We start from the raw sequence: 6,095 nt of genomic DNA on the forward strand, positions 1-6,095 counted from the left end.
TACATCCAGACATTCCTAAAAAAAAGGGCGCAAACACAAATGGTGACCACAGACTTTGGTGTAAACCAGGCGCAGCTGGAAGAGTGTGAGTGTTGTCCTTTGCCATGGAGTTTTCTCTAACCAGAAGGAAAATAATAAAAATAAAGATTATTAAAAATTATAATGAGGAACATTATGAATAATGAATGAAGTTGCCGCTGCTGTGCAATCCCTGTGTAAAATAACGGCCCGTCACCGCCCATCTCTCAAATCAGTGACAGATTAAAGTGCAGATTAAAGACATGAATCATCTGTTGCAGTTGTTGGACGTTCTACGTTCATCGAACAAAACATCAGTATCGATGTTTCTGCAGAACTCTCAGTCACTCAAATGGATGATATTATTAGTAAAAAACCTTTCAGTCACATTAAAAAATGTTTTGGTGCACATGTCACTCTGCAGTTAGTCTAGATGAAAACTTTACTTACATGAAAGGTGGTTTATGATTTTGGAGGGGTCTGTGCCGGTGCGTCTCTGCCGACTAAAGCCACAAAGATTGCCCTAAAAACAGACGTGCACCTGAGGAAAGTTGCCCTTATTGTACACTGATCGTGTTTTTTTAAGAAAACAGATCTGAATGTACATATTTATTATGTGAACAGGAACCTAATAACCTCTGGATTTGTAAAAGACCAAACAAAAAAGGCATTTCTTTTAGCGCTTCAGCAATGCAATGTTTTGCATCAGCTATCAACAAACAATTATCATCACACGATTTTGGCACATTGATGGGGTGATGGGATATCCTATAGAAAAACTGAGGTGACTGGCTTCCTCTTCTGGCTTTTAAACTGGGTCAGATTTCACAGGGAAATTGTTGCATTCTGGCACAAACTGCCCTTTGTAATCATCAGTATGAAGCACATAACTTTCACTTGTCTTTCTACTTTCACAAAAGGGTAGTGATCTTCTTGTGCAAAGAGAGCTAAAGCTGTGACAGACTTATGATTAAATCACGTCCAATATGTGGTTTTCTTTGACAAAGACGAAAAGAAAAAAAAAAACCAAAGAAAAGAAGACACAATATAGCTAAAAATAAAAGTAACTAATATTACATTACATTACATTACAGTCATTTAGCAGAGGCTTTTCTCCAAAGCGACTTACAGTCAGTAGTATGTTACATATCATTCACCCATTCACACACTGATGACAGGCTACCATCAAGGTGCCACCATCAGACTCTAACTAACATTCATCATCCAGTCCACACCGATGGCCTTCAGGAGCAACTTGGGGTTAAGTGTCTTGCCCAAGGACACATCGACTGCCAAAGCCGGGTATCGAACCACCGACCCTCTGATTGACTACCTTGCTCTCCACTACGCCACAGCTGCCCGGTGAATAATGCAACAGAGGCTGTCAGTGCTCACCACACTGGTCTCGTTTGTTTATGGCAATTAAGAGTCAAAGTTAATTTGTAAATGATGCACCGATGTTAGAAAACACTCCTTGTAGCACCTTTTTTTTTAAAAATCAGTCAACTACATTGCAGTGTGCACAGTGTTTATTCTGTGGACTGGTTTTTCTATATTGTAATTGGGAAACTGGGAATAGATTAGATAGTAGTTATTATTGTATAGAAAATACTGTGTGTAGCTTCTGTAAATATACAGTAGCAGCTTTGCTGTAGGATTATGTACCGTAGTAATGTCATCATATCAATGTAAACCATGAAGTGCCTCTCTACCTTTGAAATGAAGTTGGTGATTGATGGTGCTTGACGTTGGACGGGTGATGACCAGCATCTTGTGTCCTTGCATTTTATTTTCATTATGTCATTTATATGTATTCTTAAAGCCTTGTTTGTAAACTTAATATTAAAGAAGCTCTTCTCTTCCAATTCCTATACAACACATGTTCCCATTTACCTTCTTAAAAAAAACTTGGTTTTAAATTCAAACAATACTGTATCAGATGTATTTCTATGAAACCGTATTTGCTAGAGATAAGATAAGTTAAGATAAGATAAGATAATCCTTTATTAGTCCTGCAGCGGGGAAATTTGCAGGCTTACAGCAGCATAGAGTACAGTGCACACAAGAGACATAGTAGTATTATAAATAAGCAATAAGAAACAGTAGAAAAACAACAATAACTGAAATATTATATTTACAGACAGAAAAACTATTATAACTATTATTGCACAGTGTAGTGTATTGCACAGGTTTTTATTGGCATGTGTCATGTGGTCTGCTGGGAGCAGAGCTGGTTGTGCAGCCTGACAGCAGCAGGAAGGAAGGACCTGCAGTACCTCTCCTTCACCACCGGGGGTGAAGCAGCCGGTGGCTGAAGGAGCTGCACAGAGCTGCCAGGGTGTCCTGCATGGGGGGGAGGTGTTGTTCATCAGGGATGACAGCTTGGCCATCACCCTCCTGTCTCCCACCACCTCCACCGTATCCAGTGGACACCCAGCACACTGCTGGCCTTCCTGACAAGCTTGTTGAGTCTCTTCTTGTCGGCTGCTGAGATGCTGCTGCTCCAGCAGACCACTGCATAAAAGATGGCTGATGCCACCACAGAGTTGAAAAAGATCCTTCTGGATGTTCACTGGTTCCGGAGGACAGTGTTTACCCCGGCAGACAGTGTTTACCCCGGCGGAAGTCCACCACCAGCTCTTTGGTTTTACCAGAGTTGATCTGGAGGCGGTTCCGCCGGCACCATCCTATGAAGTCCTGGTTCAGTTCTCTGTATTCCCTCTCATCACCGGCTTGTCCCTCAGAAGCAAAGGCTGGATGGTGTTGAAGGCACTGGAGAAGTCGAAGAACATGACTCTCACAGTGCTTCCAGCCTTTTCCAGGTGAGAAAGGCATCTGTGTAGCAGGTAGATGACAGCGTCATCCACCCCGATGCCAGGTTGATAGGCGGACTGAAGAGGGTCCAAAGATGAGATCACCAGGGGGCGGAGGTGCACAAGGACCAGCCGCTCCAGGGTCTTCATCAGGTGGGATGTTAGAGCCACCGGCCTGAAGCTGCTGAAGTCCTTGGCCCCCGGGGTCTTTGGGACTGGTACCACGCAGGACGTCTAACAGGATGCTACCAGGGTTTCATAGTTCATTCATTCTTTAATGGCCTTAAGTCACGCAGACAGATGCTGCTATGACCCTCCTCATTCACCATGTGCCTTCTAAAACTGTCAGCCTGCATGCCAAGCTGTTGATCACTGACTGAACCTGTAAACAGAGAGAATGGCGTTAAAGGTGCCGGGTCACGTGTGTGTGTGTGTGTGTGTGTGTGTGTGTGTGTGTGTGTGTGTGTGTGTGTGTGTGTGTGTGTGTGTGTGTGTGTGTGTGTGTGTGTGTGTGTGTGTGTGTGTGCGTGTTTGTGTACATAGAAAACGTGTTAATAAATCAAAACATTTACGTGTTCTTTTGGATGAGCCATTAAACGTGTGTGCACAACAGAACAATGTTCAGTGACTGGCTTGTAAATGTTGCATGTTATCAAAAACCACCTCACCTTAGTGATGATGACCTGAGTGCACTTTGCTGAGATTACATGTAGACTATGGCTCTACGTAGTAAACTTAGATTGTGTGTATGAAGTACATGTGGCATTAGGACAACGGTTTAGTTATTGCACGTAGAGGAAAAGTAACTAAAAACCTTTACTGAGGTACTTAAGTACTATTTAGAGGTGGACTTTAAGTACTTTTCATTTGAATTAAGATTTAGATTTGTTTTTTATATTCTGCTTATCATTTCTATATGGGCAACTCAATCAGCTCTAATTGAGTCCTCAAAGTTTTATATTATATACAAGTAAAAAAACAAAACAAAACTACACATGTAGGAGAATTAGTTCAAACTGAAAGAGGCCATTAACTGATGAGCCACCAGAACCTTATGGGATTACTATACCAAAAATAAACAAATACACACTTTGCATGACTGATAATGTAGTCTTTAGTCTTCATACCTCAGATGAGATTTGACAGAGAATATTGTGCAACCTGAGGGAGGCAACATGGAGACTAGAGGCTGAGCACAAATAATTAACGTTCTTTTAGCAGCAAACTTGTTTCATTATATAAACACATTGACTTTTCACACCTCAGTTCTGCAGCGTATCCTGCTATTAATTTCCTCATCTGATTAATGTTTACCCACTGAATAATCAGCAAGGAACAGATTTATGACACCGCAACATTTCAAAGTCCCAATAAACAAACTATCACAAATATATTTTATGGCATACCATTGTGACATAGTAACAGAATGTTTCCGTACAAAGAGGTGAACAAAAGATACGATATAATGCTATCAATAAAGGAATATCTATCTATCTATCTAACACCACGACTTCCGACATTATCCCTGATGTGAACAAAGTCTTTTGTTTGGAAGTATAAGCTAAGAAAAGGACTAATTGCGATGTTCTGTGCTGTAGAATATGTAGCCTACAGGCTTATGGTTATTGTTCCTTTAGTTATTCTCCACTATGTTGTAGGCGTTAACATTTGTGCGATAAAACCCAGATATTAATGGTAACTTTGTATAGCAACATAAAAATGTGGTTCGAAGAATAAATGAAATAAGATTAGAAAATGATCATGAACCAAAGACATCAACAAATCAAGGTAATGATCAGAGAAAAAGGAGAGATAACACTGAATAGTTTATAAAGCAAGATGTATCAGTTAGATAGCATATTTGAATATGAAATAGTTTTCCAAGAAGTCTGTAAAAGATGTTATTGTCATGTTGGTTTGTATACTTCTGTTTTGTTGCTGTATTGATCCATTTTTATAATTTCTCTTTTATGTTTTAATTCGACACAAACTCACTTGAGCGATTCAAGCAATGCTCACGTTAACCAGCACAGACTTATTAATATACATTTTCCAGAGTGACCAATAGCTCAATCATTAATCCAGCAGACAAACCTGTTCAGCAATTGGAAGAAATAAACGGGTGGAGAATTGTTAATTTATTAGAATACAATCTCCATTACTGTACAACTGCCCCACTCAGTGGTCCAAATGAGAAACACAACATATGATCAGCATGATTGTTTGTGATGGATTTGAATATATAAATAAAAACAGAAGTCAGGCGGCTTCAAAATAAACACATGTAGAAATGTGTGTAACATATAAGTAGGGTTTGCCACATTTTCATCACCATTATGTGGGCAACTAGTTTTGGATAAAGATAACAGCTTTAATGTGACATTAAGGTGCAAATACTCTCATAAATAAACATTCAAAATATGGTAATATGCTGACATGGAAAGGACCATAGTGTGTTGGAAAAACACTGGTTCAAGTAACAGTGAGGAACAACCAGTTGCTTAGCAACACTGTTGAAGACGACAGCGATGATGTGAAACAGGCTGAACAGTGAACAAGGCTGCTCCACCTTCTGTCCTATTTCACCTCATAAACATATCTATATAATAACAGAGATGAAGACAATGACACTTAATTACATTAAACTGATTTGTAGCTTAGCTGTGATTTTGTGAATAGGTTAAAGTGATGCTAAGTCTCCGCCTTACAACAGCCAATAGAACCTTAATACAATACAGCTGTGAGCAGTTTAGTATTCATAATGGAAAATACCTTTTAATGTGGCACATAAATGAACAGAACACTTGATGGAATGTACATCTCTGTTACTATACATCCCTCTTTTGTATATATATATTTATATATATATCATAAATATATATTTATAGAATGTATATATATATATATATTTATATATTATATATATGTATATATATTTATAAATATATATTTAAGATATTTATATATAAATATTATTTAAAGTATATATATTTATAGATAAATATATATGTATATATATATATAAATATATATGACTTATATATATATATATAAATATATATTTGTATGATATATATATTTATATATATATCTATAAATATAATTTATATATATATATATATATATTTATCTATAAATATATATTTAAAGATATATATATTTATAGATATATATACCTATAAATATATATATATATATATAAATATATATATATATATATATATTTATATATATATATGGAGGAGGAGGTGTAAGGGAGGTGGA

This window comes from Anoplopoma fimbria, chromosome 12, assembly GCF_027596085.1.
Source record: "Anoplopoma fimbria isolate UVic2021 breed Golden Eagle Sablefish chromosome 12, Afim_UVic_2022, whole genome shotgun sequence".
NCBI lineage: Eukaryota > Metazoa > Chordata > Actinopteri > Perciformes > Anoplopomatidae > Anoplopoma > Anoplopoma fimbria.